Source organism: Sus scrofa, chromosome 7, assembly GCF_054392235.1.
Source record: "Sus scrofa isolate SSC_HxYL_T2T_F1_AM1 chromosome 7, Sscrofa_HxYL_maternal_Yorkshire_Landrace_v2.0, whole genome shotgun sequence".
Lineage (NCBI taxonomy): Eukaryota > Metazoa > Chordata > Mammalia > Artiodactyla > Suidae > Sus > Sus scrofa.
The window spans coordinates 67,080,776-67,100,472 of NC_139389.1; the positions used below are offsets into that span (position 1 = coordinate 67,080,776).

At 43.2% G+C, this 19,697-nt stretch overlaps 1 protein-coding gene across 9 annotated transcripts in view; it reads right to left on the reverse strand.

The window, feature by feature from the left end:
* Window positions 1-19,697, reverse strand: part of PPCDC (phosphopantothenoylcysteine decarboxylase) — an 83,035-nt gene that overhangs the window by 24,795 nt on the left and 38,543 nt on the right. Inside the window, exons 10-11 of one of the 9 annotated variants that reach the window (XR_014808903.1) lie at window positions 17,062-17,224; window positions 14,918-16,986 (exon numbers count right to left, since the gene is read on the reverse strand). The exons of 4 other annotated variants lie outside the window; for them this stretch is intronic. The gene's annotated coding sequence lies outside the window, so the exon portion shown is untranslated. Of the gene's footprint in view, window positions 1-14,917; window positions 17,225-19,697 lie in introns of those variants that run through there. 4 more of the 9 variants (XR_014808904.1, XR_014808907.1, XR_002345561.2 and 1 more) reach the window with 4 other exon arrangements.

Consider the following 19,697-nt stretch of genomic DNA (forward strand, 5'->3'; position numbering starts at 1 on the left):
AGAAGAGAAAACAAGGAATCAGGTTGGAACCAGCACTCCTGAGAGGGAGCTGTGAAAGAGGAAAGGAGTCTGTCCCCTGGGAGGCCACCTAACTGACAGGGAGGTCAGCTGGGATGAGAAGGAGCCTCAAGGCCTCAGAGAAAAGCACAGCAATTGGTCTGAGGAGGGCAAAGCAGAGAGAGCACCAGTAACGCCGCCTGGGAAACCACAGCCGAGACACTCAGACGGGGGCTGAGTGCTGAGACTTGGGCTATGGAGGTCACTTCTGTGGGGAGCACTGGGGTTGGCTGTGTGGAAACAGCCTGAAAGGACTAGGGAGTGGTGCACCACAGCTGAGGCAGTGCAGGAGGAGGCCTGGGCCTGCCAGAGCAGCAAGGCCTCATTGCTGGTGAGCACGAGGGGAGAGGGGAACAGGACCACCATAGGAACTTCTTTCTCTGCACACATGAGAGCTCTCATGTGGCAGGTGCCTCCTGCACATGTTACTAGGGTGGGTGCAAACTGCTGTGGCAATCTCAGACTCCAGAGGTGGGTGAGGCCTGCCACCACTGAGGGTCCCATGACCAGGCACGGGCCTGCAGCCCCAGTCACCTCAGGTGTTGCTGCCGTGGAGGGCCCCAGAGTGCCACCTGCTGCCCTCACCTCCCTGGGATTACATATGCCCCCTGTGGCCACTGCAAGGGTTCTGGGCACCACCCCGCCTCCCCATAGAGTGTGGCTACTGGCAAGGTCCCAGCAACTAGGCACCACCTGCAGGTGCCACCCATTGCCCCCACCTCCCTGGAAGCACAAGCAGTCCATATACCTTTACACCCCATCAAGGGATAACGGCCTGCACTCACTGAGGAAAGAGACAGCAAGCATCCAAACTAAAAGCAGCCAAAAGTATAGTTCGCCCTCACAAGCTATCAGGGACGTTTCTGCATATAAATAGCCCTCCAAGACTACAGTAGATAATTTTTGTTTAAACTCACAGACTAAGAAAAATATAAGCAGGAGTTCCCATTGTGGCTCAGTGGGTTAAGAATCTGACTAGTATCCATGAGGATGCGGTTTCAATCTCTGGCCTTGCTCAGTGGGTTAAGGATATGGCATTGCCGTGAACTGTGGTGTAGGTCTCAGACACAGCTTGGATCTGGCATTGCTGTGGCTGTAGGCAAGCAGCTACAGCTCTGATTTAACCCCTAGCCTGGGAACTTCCATGTGCCACAGGTGCTGCCTTAAAAAAAAAAAAAAAAAGAACAGAAATGTATGTGTGTGTGTGTGTGTGTGTGTGTGTGTGTGTGTGTGTATGACTGGGTCACTTTGCTGTACAGCAGAAATTGGCACAATATTGTAAAGCAACTATAATTTGAAAAATGTGAAAAACAAAAACAATAAAGTGAGTCTTCTATAAACATCAGGTTTGGATTTTGTTTTTCATCTAGTCTGATAACCCTTGTCTTTTAATTGACATATTTATATTATTTACATTAATTATAATTACTAGTATAGTTGGATTTACCTTGTTATTTGTTTTCTATTTAGCCTTTGTAATTTTATTCCTCCTTTTACACTTTCCTTTCAGCTAATTTAAAATTTTTTTTAATTTTTACTATTTCATTTTGCTCTATTATTAGCTTTTTCATTGCACCTTCTTTTATTATGATTTTAGTGGTCATCCTAGAGACTACAATATGCATCCTTGATTTTTTTTAATTTTTTATTCTTATTTATTTATTTTTGTCTTTTTGCCTTTTCTAGGGCCGCTCTCTCAGCATATGGAGGTTCCCAGGCTAGGGGTCGAATTGGAGCTGTAGCTGCTGGCCTACGCCAGAGCCACAGCAAGGTGGGATCTGAGCCGAGTCTGCAACCTACACCACAGCTCATGGCAATGCCGGATCCTTAATCCACTGAGCAAGGCCAGGGATTGAACCCACAACCTCATGGTTCCTAGTCGGATTCGTTAACTACTGAGCCACGACGGGAACTCCTGTATCCTTGATTTATTTAAGGTACTTAATTTACCTTAAACTAGTACTTTTACAGTTAGTAGTTATGCAAATTATCTTAGAACAGTTAACTCCCACTTTGGTGCTATTGTTGGAATATATTTACCTCTATGTTAAAAATCTTGTGAAATATTATTGTTGTTTAAACAGTCAATATTCACATATAATTATATACATTTTTACTTTTGCTCTGTCCTTCATTCCCTTCTGTAGTTCTATCAGGGAATCTTTTCCTTCAGCCTAAAGAACTGTCCTAGTAATTTCCTGTAGCACCAGTGTATACTAGCAACAAACCAAATTCTTTCAACTTCTGTCCATTTGAACACATTCATTTTGCCTTCATTTTTGAAGGATATTTTGCTGGGCATAGAATTGTAGATCAGCAGGGTTTGTTCTTTCAGCACTTTTTTTTTTTTTTTTTTTTTTTTGTCTTTTTGCCATTTCTTGGTCTGCTTCCGTGTCATATGGAAGTTTCCAGGCGAGGGGTCTAATCGGAGCTGTAGCCACAGGCCTATGCCAGAGCCATAGCAATGTGGGATCCGAGCCACGTCTGCAACCTACACCACAGCTCACGGCAATGCTGGATCCTTAACCCACTGAGCAAGGCCAGGGACCGAACCTGCAACCTCATGGTTCCTAGTCGGATTCATTAACCACTGCGCCACGACAGGAACTCCCTTGCAGCACTTTAAAGATGTCATTTCATTGTCTTCTGGTTTCCATAGTCAGCCATCAATTGTACTGTTGATAACTAATTTCCTCTCCCCCCTTTAAAAATATGGTTGTTTTTAAGATTTTCTGTTTTGTCTTTGGTTTTCAGGGCCTAGTTGTAGTTTTCTTTATAGGTAACCTGCTTCAAGCTCATTGACATTCTTGAATCTGTGGCTTGATGCCTTTCATCATATTTGAAAAATTGTCAATATTTCTTCAAATATTACTTCTTTCCTAGTCTCTCTCTCTCTTCACTGCCCTATGTCCAGTGCCACATTTCAGCCCCAGTGTCCATGTAGCAGGAAGAGCAGCATGGCCAGGCAGAGGCAGGGGCCTGGAATGCTAAGCCTTAGGGCTCCGGTGGGCCACAGGGGCCTTCGTGGATGACTGGAAGAGGGAACAAGAAAGCAGGAACAGGAGTTCCCTTCGTGGCGCAGTGGTTAACGAATCCGACTAGGAACCATGAGGTTGCGGGTTCGGTCCCTGCCCTTGCTCAGTGGGTTAACGATCCGGCGTTGCCGTGAGCTGTGGTGTAGGTTGCAGACGCGGCTTGGATCCCGTGTTGCTGTGGCTCTGGCGTAGGCCGGTGGCTACAGCTCCAATTCGACCCCTAGCCTGGGAACTTCCATATGCCGCAGGAGTGGCCCAAGAAATGGCAAAAAGACAAAAAGACAAAAAAAAAAAAAAAAAAAAAAGAAAGAAAGAAAGCAGGAACAGTCTTTGGGCCTGAGTCTCCCAGACACAGGAACCATACGGGAGACCCTGGGAGGAGGACAGAGTGGCTCTTGTGGAACTACCCTCCACCCAAAGGAAGCCAGGATTCCATATCTACCAGGACCACCAGGACCCTCAGTACTGTCCTCATTTACTTGCACCTTTTTGCATGTCATTTGCCATTTATGTGGGGTCTCATTTTATGTCAAATTCAGTCTATGATTATTCTTCCTTATTTGGGTGCAGGGAGAAGTGGACCTTCAGCTAAATACCCCTTGGGGAATTTTATTTTAACTCTCAGTATACTACTAAGTTCCTTTAAACCCAATTCTAATTTTTAAACTTCTTTTTTGAGCAGTTTTAACTATTTGTAAGGATTGATATTTTATGACTTTTATTCTTTCACAGGTGTCTTTCAAAAGCCAAAGAAACATTTCATTTTTTTTTTCTTTTTAGGGCCACATCCACAGCATATGGAAGTTCCCAGGCTAGGAGGTGAATCAGAGCTGCAGCTTCTGGCTTACACCACAGCCACAGCAATGTGAGATCCAAGCCATATATGCAACCTACACCATAGCTTTCAGCAACACCAGATCCTTAACTCACTGAGTGGGGCCAGGGATCAAAAATGCGACCTCATGGATACTAGTCAGTTTCGTTACCACTGAGCCATGATGGGAACCCCAATTATTTTTCAATCGAATGAAGCTTATTCTATCTTAAAATTATCATATCAATCCATTGGATCCTTTACAAATCCAAAAATATATCATGACCTTTAATAATCTTCTTTTTCTTAGATCTTAGAATATTTGCTGTTTAATCCTCCTAGGAACTATTTTCCATAATTACATGTTAATTACTCTTAATCATGCTTTAGAAAGAGTCTAAAATAAGGAATCCTCCTACACTGTTGGTGGGAATGTAAATTGGTACAACCACTATGGAAAACAGTATGGAGGTACCTCAGAAAGCTAAATATAGAACTACCACATAATCCAGCAATCCCACTCCTGGGCATATATTCAGACAAAGCTTTAATTGAAAAAGATACATGCACCCTATGTTCACTGCAACACTATTCACAATAGCCAAGACATGGAAGTAACCTAAATGTCCAATGACAGACGAATGGATTAAGAAGATGTGGTACATATACACAATGGAATACTACTCAGCCATAAAGGAGAAAAAAATAATGCCATTTGCAGCAACATGGATGGAACTAGAGACTCTCACACTAAGTGAAGTAAGTAAGAAGGAGAAAAACAAAAACCACATGATATCACATATCTAGACTTTAATCCACCTACAGAAAAGAAGCAAACTCATGGACATGGAGAACAGACTTGTGGTTGCCAAGAGGGAAGGGGAGGGACTGGGAGTTTGGGGTTCCTAGATGCAAACTATTGCATTTGGAATGGATAAGCAATGAGATTCTGCTGTACAGCACAAGGAACTGTATCTGATCATTTGGTGATGGAACATGATGGAGGATAATGTGAAAAAAAGAATGTATATGGATGTATGACTGGGTCAGTTTGCTGTGCAACAGAAATTGACAGAACAGTGTAAATCAACTATAATAAAAAATAAAGATAAATGTTTAAAAGTGTTTAAAATAATAAGAAAACAGGAGTTTCCCATGCTTAGCAGAAACGAATCTGACGAGCATCCATGAGGATGCGAGTTCGATCTCTGGCCTCGTTGAGAGGGTTGAGGATCCAGCATTACAGTGAGCTGTGGTGTAGGTCACAGACGTGGCTCAGATCTGCCACTGCTGTGGCTGTGGTGTAGGCCGGTGGCTACAGCTCCAGTTTGACACCGAGTCTGGCAACCTCCACATGCTGTGAGTGTGACCCCAAAAAGCAATAAATAAATAAATAAATAAATTTTCAAAAAGTAATAAGAAAACAGAAGAATGATGAAATTGCCTGGAGAATGATTCAATAGTGACACAAATCATTACTATTCCACCATCCTTTAGTTTTTTAATTGTTTTTTCCAAAGCATTAGACATCTTTCAAGAAGGTGTAAAGAAGTATGGAGACATCATCTTTCCTTATTTTAGCTTTCATTGCATAAGATGAGAATTGAGAATATTTCATCTTCTTACAAAGAAGGAAAACACTGCCTGAGGAGGATTACTATGCAATTATTGAGGAATCAGTAGATGAATGCAATGTGACAGATAGCAGCCACTCTAGACTATAATGAAGATAGTAAAATTATCATATTAGCAAAGTTGCAGATTATGTGTCTTCAGATACTTTAGATGAATTTTCTCCAATTCAAGAATTGTCCCCATTTTCCCAGGGAGTGGGGAACTAGACACCAGAGAGGCTTGGTTCTTTTCCAGGATCAACCAGCTCTTGCTCTGTTCTGCTGCACAGAGATGTGTGACCAAGCCAGCCTTTCTAATGGCATATGGTAGGTGCTGCCCTGCAAGCTGGAACAGGACTAGCCCTTGAGGTAAGGAGGCTGTCCAAATCCCCGCTCCTGAGGCCTGGCTCTCATCCAGCTCATCTGCCACCCTTCCTTGCGCCTTGGGGCTTTTGAAGCTGTGGTTTTCCTCTGGGTGGTGACTCAGTGCCCACGGCCCATCCGGCATGTGAACATCCCCTCCCCTGGCCTCACTGACAGCCCTGAATAAGAGGCAGCTGTGGTTTCCCCTAAAGTATCAACCACAAACTGCCACGTCCACCCCACCTACCCTCCACTCCCCCCAATACCTTCAGTGCTCCCAATACCTTTCAGTGCAGGGTCAACTGAAAGAGAACTGAAGGGAGGCTTCATACATCCATGGGGTGTGGTGTTTACATATATATATATATATATATTTTTGTCTTTTTGCCTTTTCTAGGGCCACTCCTGTGGCATATGGAGGTTCTCAGGCTAGGGGTCTAATCAGAGCTGCAGCTGCCAGCCTACACCAGAGCCACGGCAACGAGGGATCCAAGCTGAATCTGCAACCTACACCACAGCTCACGGCAACGCCAGATCCTTAACCCATTGAGCAAGGCCAGGGATCAAACCTGCAACCTCATGGTTCCTAGTCAGATTCGTTAACCATTGCGCCACGACAGGAACTCCGGGGTGTGGTGTTTATAAAGAGCTTTGCCTTTTATAACCTAAATGTAGAAGATATGCCCATTTAAGAGATAGGGAGAATGAGGCCAAAATATTTTAGGGGCTTCTTTCAAAGCAATCTATTAATTCCTTGAACTAGCATTCCTCAAAAGGGAACTGAAACCAGCAAGGTAGACAGAGAGGGGATGCCCACTCTGGAGTTCTGTGGGCAGGAGAACACCAGCAGGAGTTCTGTGGGCTGTCAGCCCCTCCAGGTGCTTCAGTGGCAGATACTTGCTTTACTTGAGGTCATGTCCTGCTCTGGGAGATCTATATGCAAAGATCAATCCATTTGGGGTATAAAGGCCCAGCTATTTCAACCCAGTGTGGGAATGTGATGGGCCATTCCACTCCAGACCTTCCATTGAGGCATCCAAGGCTAGGTTGGGGCCTGCATTATAGCTCAACTTCTCCCTTTGCCCAGTTCTGCCTCTTCCCCCTCCCTTCTACAGGCATCCATCTCAAGAGCTCTCCCTAAAGAACATCCAACATGATAAACCTCGAGTCACAGTCTGTTTCCCAAAGAACCCACCCTGCAATATCTGGCTTTCAAAGAGTTGCCAGCCTAGCGGCAGAGAGACATGTAAATGAACTAGGTGGGGAAATGATGGCCCCCAGGGTGACACAGCCCAGAGGCTGCCAAAGCAGTCTTTGATGTAGGCACCAGGTAGCAGCACTGAGGCAAGAGCCCAAGTGCCCCCTGCCACCCTAAACCTGCAGCCCAGACCCTTGGCTTGGAGGAGGGACAGGCTTCCCACCCCTGCCGTGATTTTCTCTGAGCCAGTCTGCTCCCATAAGCAACCCCCACCAGGGTGGCCCTCTCCCAAGTTTCCTCCTCAAATACATACTCTTACTATGGGTCCAGATGTCTCTTACATCTCCCATGGCCTGTGACCAGCCAGAGGCAGCTGCAGAATTGCTCAAGTGAGCTGTTTTGGGCCTTGAGGGTTCAGCAAGGAGAGCAGACTCTTAGGTCAAGCAAAGGAACCCCAGGATTGTGGGGAACACAACTGGTTCTAACCCCCACAAAGCAAAACATGGCCAAGAGAGCAAGCAAGCTCCCCCCCACTGTATGGCTGGGCACATCCCCATATTCTGACCCAGGCTGTGCTTGCTATGTATCTGATGATGAGGAACTGGAACCTTACTTCCCTCCAACCAGAGGTCCCAGGGCTGGAAAACTCCCAGGTCCTCCTTCCCTGGAGCCCCTCCTTCTATCTTCCTGGGCCTTCTCTAGGAGTCCTCTTCTGGCTTTAGGGCCATGGAACCTGCCCCCTCTGCCCAAGGCTGATCTTCAGCACAAAGAATCCACACTTTGACCCCCAATCTGATCAAGTTACTGTAGGATCTTGGGAATGTTCCTCTGCCTCTGCCAGGGACCTCGTTTCTCCATCTGTCTGACACAGTGGCAGGAGGGGAAGTCTTTCAGCATCCCGGCTGCTCTGACATTTTATGACTCAATGATATACCAAGATCATGACCCCTACCATCCCTTATCTTCTTCCCTCCAACTTCTCCAGACGTAGCATCTGCCAGTGCCCATTCCCTGACCTTCCACCTCTCCTGGCATGGATAAGAGACACGAGTGGTTAGAAGTCAGCCTTGCCTTCCAACTGATCCTACAGGAGGTGCCAGTACTAAAAGCAGGGCAAAAGCTGCAACAAGCCCGTTTTCTGGCAACTCCGAGAAATCATGTTGAAGAAAAGCTGACGTGGTGAGGGAGGGGAATGAAGAGCCCAAGGTGTGAAACAGCCAGGTCAAGGTTGTACTTGAACATTTGGGTTGGAGAGGTTATTCCCTTGCAGCAGAGAAGCCAGAAGTACTGTCCATGCCAGACTCCTTTGTTTTGAGCAAGGATGACTCATCAGACAATCTCTGCTCAACATGTACCATGGGCCCCACAATCCCCCACCCACACAAGGAAGAGCAGTGGGAGGGGACAGAAATGGACTGGGCACAGGCTGTGGCTTTGAGTCTAGTCCAGGATGGAGGGAAACCATGCCAGAGCATTTAGCCAGGCTGCAGCTACACCAACCCTGCTCCTGGAGAGGCACAGAACTCAGCCATCCATGTCTTCTAGGCCTGGCCCATCTTAGGTTTGGCTCTAAACACTATTAAGGGAGTTAGTGGCAAGGGGTGGGGGCTCAGTCTGCAACCAGAATCAGGAATCAGTCCAGGATTAGGGCTCACAGTGTGACCAGGATGAGAGCTCAGTCTTGATGACATCATATTAATCACCCCCAAGATGGGGCTCAGAGCCAGGGAAGGCATGGAAAGTGTCTGAAGGCACAGTGGGGTCAGCGGGGGGAGAAGGGAATATGAGGGCTAAGAGGTGCCTGGGCTGATGCCAGCTGAGTGAAAGCTGGACATGGAGTCAGAATTCCAGCTCTGCCAGCTGTGCAGTTTGAGGGACTACTCCCCTTTTGGGGGTGTCCATTTTCTTGTAACATGGGGATATTTACTTCTGTCTTGCCTCATAACAACCATCTAAACCACATATAACTTTGTAGTTTACAAAGCACCACCTCTTTTGACCCTCACGAAAACTCTTATCACTACCTGCCTCACAGGGTAAGAATGCCCTTTGAGAGATGGCTGAAAAGATGGATGGGGTTGTATGCTCAATTCTAAAGGGGGCATTTGGGAAGACAGAGCATCTCAAAAGGGAAGACCCCCTATTGTTGTCATGGTTTCTCCTCATCCGTCTTCCAATTAATTTTTATCTTCCCAAACTCTTATGTGAAAAGTGTTTACAGAGTCAAACTGTGCTAAAGGGTTACAACAAAGACAGCAGTCTCTTACCTTCAAAAGTGACCACATCATCTCATGCAATTATTTCTTCTGGTTTTTATCCCCTAAATGAAGCATTATTGATATTATTGCTATTTCCAGAGAGGTCCAATTTAGATACTGTCTCTTGGCCTTTCTCTCATAACAGATGAAATAAACTAACACCCCTTTTCCTCTCTTTTCAATATCATAACACCACACTTCTTGGTTACAGTCATGATCAGTAAATAGTGGTCACTGCTGAGCCGAGAAATATGCTATAACTATCTTTCCTTTCTTTGTAAATTTCTTTCCTTCTTCACAGTTAATTGTTGACTAATTTTTTCATTTTTTGTATGACCCTTCTGACATCCTGCAAAAGACATGTAAAATGATTCTCAATACATATTTTCACTGTAAGTCCCAATTCCTTCTTTTTTCCCCCTCTGAGACACCCTTCCCAGAGCCCCTGGTTCTCCTGCCTCCATCTGAACTAACAGCTCTATATCAGCTACACAGCTGTCATCCTGAGACTTCTCTTGGCCAACATCCTGAAATTTCTTTCCTTCTCTTTCCTTAATGATCCCTGGTTTTCCTGGATTCCATTTCTTCTTTCTTGGTTTATGTCCTTGCAGGGGGTGAAGCACAGCCTCCAGTAGTTTCCTGAGGAAGTTTTTGTGGGAGATAAATTTCCTGAAACCTTGAATGTCTGAAAATATCGACTTTCTGCTCTCACACTGTATTGATACTTCAGCTAGATATAGAATTCTCTGTTGAAAATAATTTTCCCTCAGCATGTTTAAGGCACTGCTTCATGGACTTCTAGCTTCAAATGTTGCTATTAAGAGGTCTGATGGGAGTTCCCACTGTGGTGCAGTGGAAACAAACCCGACTAGTATCCATGAGGATGCAGGTTCAATCCCTGACCTCGCTCAGTGGGTCAAGGATCTGATGTTGCTGTGAGCTGTGGTGTAGGTCAAAGACGAGGCTTGGATCTGGCATTGCTGTGGCTGTGGTGCAGGCCAGCATCTGTAGCTCTGATCCAACCACTAGCCTGGGAACTTCTATATGCCGCAGGTGCAGCCCTAAGAAGAAGAAAAAAAAAGTCTGATACTGATCTGATTCCTGATCTTTTGTATAAGTTCAGATCTGATGTCACTTTCTGGAGTCTTCTTGGCTCTCCTCTCCAGTCTTAAAAACAGCTTTATTGAGGAACAACTCACATAACATACAATTCACTTATTTAAACTGTACAATTCAGTGGGTTTTTTTTTTAATGTATTCACGGCATTGAACAAATATCACTACAATTGATTTTAGAATATTTTCATTACCCATTAAAGAAACTTTGTATCTATTACTAGTTACTCTCCACCTCCTCTCAAATCACTCAGCTCTAGGCAACTACTAATCTATTTCTCTCTATATAGATTTGCCTATTTTGGACATTCAAATAAGCAAAATCATATAATATGTGGTCTTTTATGACTGGCTACTTTCATTCAGCACATTGTTTTCAAGGTTCATTCATATTGCATCACGTATCAGAACTTCACTCCACTTTATGGCTGGATAACATTACATTGTATGGATATACCACATTTTGTTAATCATCCATCAGTTGACTGACATTTGAGTTTTTCAACTTTTTGGCTATTATAAATAATGCTGCTATGAGCATTTCTGTATAAGTCTTTGTATGAATGAATGTTTTTATTTATCTCAGGTATATATCTAGAAGAGAAATTGCTGGCTTACACGGTTAACGCTATGTTCAACACTGAAGGAACAGCCAGACTGATTTCCAAAGGAAGTGTACCATTTTACATTCCCACCAGCACAATATGAGGGTTCCACTTTCCTTACATCCTTGTCAACACTTGTTATTATCTTTTTTTATTATGGATAAAGTAGATGTAAAGTGGTATCTCATTATGTTTTTGATTTGCATTTTCCTAATGGTTACATGATGTTGAACATGTGTTCCAATTGGCCATATGTATATCTTCACTAGAGAAATATTTATTCATCTCCTGTGCCCATTCTTAAATTGGGCTACACTGTCTTTACTATTAGGTTTTAAGAGTTCTTTATATATTCTAGATACATGTCCTTTATGAGATACATAACATGTAAATACTTTCTTTCATTCTATGGGCTGTCTTTTCACTTCATTGATAGTGTCTTTTATGAGTTGACTTGTGTTCCCCAAAAAGATATGTTGAAATCCCAACCCTCCTGTTTCTCAGAATGTGACCTTATTTGCAAATAAAATCATTGCGGATGTAATTAATTAAGCTAGGGTCAAACTGGAATAGAGCAGGAGCTTAATGCAATGTGACTGGTATCCTTACAAGAGGATGTTGTGAAAATACACAGGGAAACCCTGTATCCATTACAAGTTACTGTGATGCCAGAGAACACCATGTCATGACAGAGGCAGAGACTGGAATTATGCAGCTGCAAGCCAAGGAGTGCCAAGGATTGATGACTATTACCAGAAGCTCAGAGGTGGCAAGCAAGGATTCTCTCCTACAGATTTCAGAAGGAATGCCTCATCAACACCCTATTTTGGACTTCCAGGCTCCAGAACTGTGACACAATAAATTTCTGTTGTTTTAACCCACTCAGTTTGTGGTACTTTGTTATGACAACCCTAGAAATTAATACAGTATCCTGGTAGTATAAACGCCTGATATTAAGCTTTTTTTTTTTTTTTTTTTTTTTAGGGCTAAACCCACAGTATATGGAAGTTTCCAGGCTAGGGGTCAAGTCCAAGTTATAGCTGCGGGCCTATGCCACAGCCATAGCAACACGGGATCTGAGTCTCATCTTATCTTACACCACAGCTCACGGCAACGCCGGATCGTTAACCCACTGAGCAAGGGCAGGGACTGAACCCGCAACCTTATGGTTCCTAGTCGGATTTGTTAACCACTGCGCCACGAAGGGAACTCTGAGCTTTTTTTTTATGTGAGTGCCTGACATTAAGCTTTTGATTTCTGAGGCTTCCTTTTCAAGACATCCATCTCCAGTAAACATATTGCCAGCTAGAATGACAAAGCTACTAGTCAAAAACCAGTAAGTAGCCAAGCCATGCTCCCCCAACTCCAATGAAAGTTCTCCTTTCAGAAACCCTCTCTTGGAGTTCCCGTCGTGGCGCAGTGGTTAACAAATCCGACTAGGAACCATGAGGTTGCGGGTTCGGTCCCTGCCCTTGCTCAGTGGGTTAACGATCCGGCGTTGCCGTGAGCTGTGGTGTAGGTTGCAGACGCGGCTCGGATCCCGCGTTGCTGTGGCTCTGGCGTAGGCCGGTGGCTACAGCTCCAATTCGACCCCTAGCCTGGGAACCTCCATATGCCGAGAGAGCGGCCTGAGAAATGGCAAAAAGACCAAAAAAAAAAAAAAAAAAAAAAAAAAAAAAGAAATCCTCTCTTATTAGAAGAATATAAATAACTGACCATTTGATTGACTCTGCTTTTCCCTTCCCATGTCCTAATTTCCACTCTTAAGCTTTAAATTTGCCAAGAAAGAGTGTAACCATGAAGTCCGAGGTACCCTGCCCTCAACCCCAAAGCCATAGCCCCAGGTCTGCTCTTTGTCTGTTTACCTACAACCTTGTGTGATCCTCAGGGATGCCAGGTACTTTCCAGGACCTGTGAGTAATAAGCTTTGATTTTTCTTTTCTTTTTTTTTTTTCTTTTTTTTTTTTTTGGCTTTTTAGTGCACCCATGGCATATGGAGGTTCCCAGGCTAGGGGTTAAATTGGAGCCGTAGCCGCTGGCCTACGCTACAGCCATGACAGTGCCAAATCCAAGCCGTGCCTACGACCTACACTACAGCTCATGGCAATGCTGGATCCTTAACCCACTGAGCAGGGCCAGGGATCAAAACCGCAACCTCATGCTTACCAGTCGGATTTATTTCAGCTGCGCCACAATGGGAACTCCATAAATTTTGATTTTTCAAAGTTCTCTGATAGTTGTTGCTGAGGTACATCTTGCAATCATAATAACTACAAGGGCCAGTCCAACCTCAACGTTGGCTCCAGCCTGGGAAAAGTCCATGGAGACTTGCCACAAGTAGTATGAGCTCAGGCGAGTGTCTCAGGCACTTTTGCCAATAGCATCATTATTGATGGGCTGAAACCTACATGAAACATTTCTTTAAAGCAAAAAGGGTTTTAATTTTGATTACCTATTTTTCCTTTTGTTGCTCATACTTTTAGTGTCATATTTAAGAATACTCTGCCAAATTCATGGCCTAGGAATTTATCTATTGCATCTAAGTTATCTAATTTGTTGGCATTCCATCTATCTAATTTTTTGGCATTTATCTCTAAAATCAATAGTGATTTTAGAATCATTAATTTCTGATTTTAGTATTTTGAGTCTCTTTCTTTTTTCTCTTGGCCAGTCTAGATAAAAGTTTGTTTAATTTTGTTTGTCTTTTCACAATTGACTTTTTGTTTCATTAATATTTGTTTTTCTACTCTTTATTTCATTAATTTCCACTCTAACCTTTATATTTGGTTTGCACTCCTTTTTCAGTGTCTTAAGGTAGAAAGTGGAGTTATAGATCTGTAATCATTTTTTTTTCTCTTTTTAACGACTGCACCTGAGGCATATGGAAGTTCCTGGGCTAGGGGTCAATTTGGAGCTGCAGTTATATGCCTACACCACAGCTACAGCTACAGATCCGGCCACATCTGTTGACCCACCACAGCTTGCAGCCACACCAGATCCTTAACCACTCATCAAGGCCAGGAATTGAACCCACATCTTCATGGACACTATGTCAGGTTCTTAACCCACTGAGCTACAATGGGAATCCCTCTTATTTTATAATATAGACATTTAAAGCTGCAAATTCCCCTCAAAGCACTGCCTTAGCTGTATCCCATTAATTTTTATATGTCATGTCTTCATTTTAACTTACTTCAAAGTATTTTCTAATTTCCCTTGTGACTTCTTCTTTGGCCCATTGGTTTTTTAGGAGTATGTTCCTATTTTCCACATACGTGGAATTCTCAAATTTCTTTTTTTTTTTCTTTCTTTCTTCCTTCCTTCCTTCCATCCTTCCTTCCTTCTTTTTTTTTTTTTTTTTAATCTTTTGAGGGCTGCACCTGTGGCATATGGAAGTTCCCAGGCTAGGGGTTGAATCAGAACTGCAGCAGCCAGCCTATGCCATAGCCACAGCAATGGCAGATCTGAGTCGTTTCTGCAAACTACACCACAGCTCATGGCAACACCAGATCCTTAACTCACTGATCCAGGCCATGGATGGAACCGGCAACCTCATGGTTCCTAGTTGGACTCGTTTCCACTGTGCCACGACGGGAACTCCAACCATATATTCTTAACTTATCAGAATCTAATTCAGATTTATTTTAACTCCATGAGATGTAAAACTATTAATCCTATACATTTGTTTATATATTCCCTTTTCCTTGTGCTATTATTATATATTGCTTGTAAATAGTATACAGTATGTTTATATATGTCCTCATAGGTTATAAATCCAACAATAAATTGTTATAATTATTTCTTTATATATTTATATGTCTTTTAAAGAAGCTAAGAGAAGAAAGGAGAGCAAATGTATTTTTACAGTTTTTTATTTATCAATTCTGGTTCTCTTCATTTGTCCCTGTGGATCCAAGTTACAATCTGTTGTCACTTCATTACTCCAATACAGCTTTGTTTTCATCCATCTCATGTTGTTATTGTCAAATATACTACATTTTATATGTTATAGACCCAACAATACAATTACAGACATACTGTTTTCTATAACTGCTTTTTATAACTGCTTTTTAAATAAGTTAAGAAAGAAGAAGAAATTTACACTTATAATGTCTTTTATAATTACATAATTGTTTTTAACAGAACTCTTTGTTTTTCATATGGTTTTGAATTACTGTCTGAGGTCACATGCTTTCAGTCTGAAGAACTTCCTTTAATATATCTGGTAAGACAGGTCTGCTAGCAATGAATTCTCTCAATTTTTGTTTTATTGGAAAGGTTTTTCTTTTTTTTTTTCTTTGATTTTTGGGTCCTCACCTGCAGCATATGGAAGTTCCCAGGCTAGGGGTCAAATCAGGGATGCAGTTGCCAGCCCACACCACAGCCACAGCAACGCTAGATCTGAGTTGCATCTGCAAACTACGCCACAGCTTGTGGCAACTCTAAGCAAGGCCAAGGATTGAACCCACATCCTCATGGATACTAGTTGGGTTCTTAATCCACCAAGCCTCAATGGGAACTCCTCATTTTCATTTTTGAAAGCTAGTTTTGCTAAATATATGATTCTTGGTTGACAGTTTTTTTCTTTCAGCACTTCAAATATGTCATCCCTCTGCTTTCTGGCTTTCACTGTTTCTGATGATAAGCTTTCCTTGGACAAGTCATTATTCTCTTGTTGTTCTCAAGATTTTATCTGTCTATGACTTTCAAAAGTTTAATGCAATGTTTTATGGTGTGGATCTCTTCATATTTATCCTACTTGGAGTTCATTGAGCTTTAGATATGCAGATGAATGTTTTTCATCAAATTTGGGAAGTTTTCAGCCATTATTTCTTCAATTTTTTTTTTTCTTTTTTAGGGCTGCATCTGCAGCATATGGAAGTTCCCAACTGGAGCTGCAGCTGCTGGCCTGCACCACAACCACAGCAATATGGGATCCGAGCTTTGTCTTCAAACTACACCACAGCTCACAGAAATGCCAGATCCTTAACCCACTGAGCAAGGCCAGGGATTGAACCCGTATCCTCGTGGATCTTAATTGGGATCGTTAACCACTGAGCCATGAAGGGAACTCCCAAGTTAGTATTTTAGATAATATATTGCAGCAACTCTGGATACTAGCCACAAACTCCTCCCCCCACCCATACCCACACATAGTGATCTGGCTGGACTATTTTGAAATTTTATTTCCCCTGCAGTGTGTAGTCTCTTGATTTCACTACTAAAAGGCTGAACCTTGGATAGGTGCACTGTCACCCTGAGATGACAATGGTTTTAAAAGGGCCCTCTTTGTCTATTTCCTCAATCTTTCTGTTAAGCTATCTCTATTGGTATCACACCCAGTTACTAGCTTCCACTAATTGCTGACTAACTGCTTTATTATTTTCAACAATGCCCAGGGGCATAAATTGCTGCACAATCTGATCCAGTGAAATTAAGCCCCTTTTCAGGAGCAGTCTTTGAGGACAGTCTTTGAAGTTTATTCTGACCTTAGGAGGTCTCTTCTCAGCTACCTCTTTGCCTGCTTCTCTCTGGCAAACTTGGAGCTGGTCTAATTTTTAGCTTCTTTTTCTCAAAGCACTACCGGAATTCCCTTAATTGCATATACCAACAATATCTCCATAATTTTTGAGAGCCTCCATATGCTTGAATTTCTGCACACTCTGTTGCAAATAAATTCAGTTCCCTTGGAGAGAACATCAGAGTTCTTATGTTCTTATGGACTTCCTCTCATGAACTTCCTCTCTCTCTCTGTACAAAACCTTTGTGCCACTGCTCTGAAGCTGATGGCTTGGAATGACATGCCTGCTTTACAAGGTTGGGGCAGTAGACTTTGGTCTTCTAAGCTGGCCTCTCACAGAATGGAACTTCCACTTTAGAAGCCAAGGGAGGGAGATCAGGACCTCAGTATCCTCAGGCTTTCATGCCTAGAATAGAAGTTCCACCCTATGAGTTGGGAATGGGTTGAGGAAGAGAGCCTCAGTCCTCTCAGCTACTCTTACCTGGAATAGAGCTGCTGCAACACACAGAGGTGAGGAAGATGAGAAATGCTGGTGGTCTGCCACTCCCAGAGAGATACTGTAGCTCTCAACTGGATACTGAAGGTAGAGAGAATCCTTTGTTCTTGGCTGTACCTGCCTAGAGTGGAGCTACTTTCACAGTGGCCTGGAAGTGGAAAGAAAGTAGGTCATAGCTGAAATGCCATGACCTCGCACTCTTCTTATCAAGATTTAGTAGATTTGCTTTTTTTTTTTTTTCTTTTTCTTTTAGGGCCACACCCACAGCATATGGAGGTTTCCAGGCTAGTGGTTATATTGGAGCTACAGCTGCCAGTCTACATCATAGCCACAGCAACTCAGGATCCAAGCCAGGTCTGCCACCTACACCACAGCTCACGGCAATGCCAGATCCCTAACCCACTGAGCAAGGCCAGGGATCGAACTCGCAATCTATGGTTCCTAGTCAGATTTGTTTCCACTGAGCCACAATAGGAACACCAAGATTTAGTAGCTTTTCTTGAATAAATGTTCTTTACTCACCTATATGCATTAGGGCAATTTCAGAGAATTTTTTGAATTTTTAAATTAAATTTTATCAGTTACGGTTGTTTTACCAGAAAGAGGATTGGCAGAGCTTCTCATCTCACTATGACAGAAATCATCTCCCTAAGATCGCTTTGATCTAAGATTTTAGAATGATGAACTTTGATAAGAGGTTTTGCTTTGTTTTGTATTCATCCATTGTTCTGGGTACTCGGTGGGCTCTTAATTAAACACATTTCTCTTTTCTGAAAATGTTTTTTGTATGTTTTTCTTTTTCAATATCCTTTCCCCAACTGTTGTCTCTGTTCTGTCTTTCAAGAAATTTAATCAGTCAGATGTTGAATCTGTTTTAATCTATTATCCCATCTCTGTTTCTTTCTGTTTAACTTTCTGAAAGGTTTCTTTGTTATTTATATTTCTACCACTTTGTTATCGCATTTTAAATTTTTTACTTGTTCTTTGATCCTTTTTTTGTGGCATCTTGTTCTTGTTTCAGGATGCAATATCTCTTCCAGTCTCTCTAAGATTATCAGTAATAGTTTCCTTGACATTTTCTTCTTCTCTTTGCAGCATCTTTGTTTTTGAGTTCCCTGTTTCTGTTTTTTGGCCTCTCTTACATATTGAAGACTTACCTCAAGGGTCTAGAGACTGGATCTTTGTTTTAGGGCTGACATCCCATCCTAAAGGCATACAAATAGCACCTAGAGATCACTTCCCATGGAAGAGAAAGAAGGTCAACCTTGGAGTTGCACATACCTGGCTCAAACTCCATCTCCACATTTTTTGACTCTGATTGGGTAAATCCTCTAAGCATCAGCTTCCCTCTTAGTAAAAGAAGGATAATATGCCCTTGCAGATCATATTTAAGCGAGTGCTTTGCATACCATAGACACTCAGGAAATATTTAACACCCCAGCCTTCCCTATTCAGAAGCTGCTCTAAGGTAACTCAGTCAGTCCTGTCATCTGTGTTGACCACTGATGTGCGTGCACTTCTCTTCCTTCTCTCTCTCCTTTCCTATTAACACCATATGCTCATGATCATGCCTCTACCAATCATGGAGGCATACAACCCATCCTTAATGATAAGATCTACTACAATCAAACAGATGAGAGGAGACAGGAGCAATGTGGTCTGAGGGAAGGCCATCTAAGGGGAAGACCCTGACTGAGGGTGTCTTAGAGCAAAGAAGGTGTCTTTAAATCATCCAATAGCCTGGAGACATGGTTCTTTAGGACAGCTGTTGGACTTCATGTACCACATACTCACACCGTACTGCCTCCCCTCATCCCTCCAGCTCCTTGCTGTCCCCACTTTGCTGCTCAAGCACAGATCAAGGCTCTGATTCCTTGAGGGTACCAACTCCTAAGCAAGGCCATGAAGGAAGAGGAAGGGAGTGATTGGCCTCCCTGAGCAAGAGAAGCCAAGAGGGAAGGTCTTGGCTTCCAAGTGAGAATCTGTGCACCCCGGCCTCCCTCAGAGCATTCTATACCAGACATCTAACTTCAAAGGCTCCCCTGAGCTGGGGCTGGCCCTATTCCTTGAGTTCTCTGATCCTACCATGGTGGATATCCAAACCTAGGGCTCCTGGGCCCAGGATGAGAACTTGGCCAGCTCTATGCTGTACCCAGAGCCCTCTAAAGGACATTCCATACAAGGAGTTCCATATGCCTGAGCCCTCAGCTGGGAATGTGTGCCTCTAAACCTGTACATATCACCCCAGGTGGTGGGCGGGAGGTGGCCAGTCACCTGAGTGGAACCTACATACTCGGTGCTCAGGGCTTCTCCTGCACTCTGATGACCCCATCCTTCATCTGTCACCTCTCCCACATTTCTGAGGGGCAACTGGGCACATATGCTACGACATACTTGGGAAACTCTACACTCTTCCACCTAATGGACCTCAAGGTGCACCTCCTGTGGACCTTGCACTGTGTTAGGTCAGGTGAGTGAGGCAAAAATGCACACAGATGCTTCCTCTCCTGTAGCTAGTTGGAATGAAAGGCAACACCTGCCAAATGTTCAACATAAAGCAGTAGGGCTAGAAGATGGAGCCATTTTATTTATTTATTTATTTATTATTATTATTACTATTA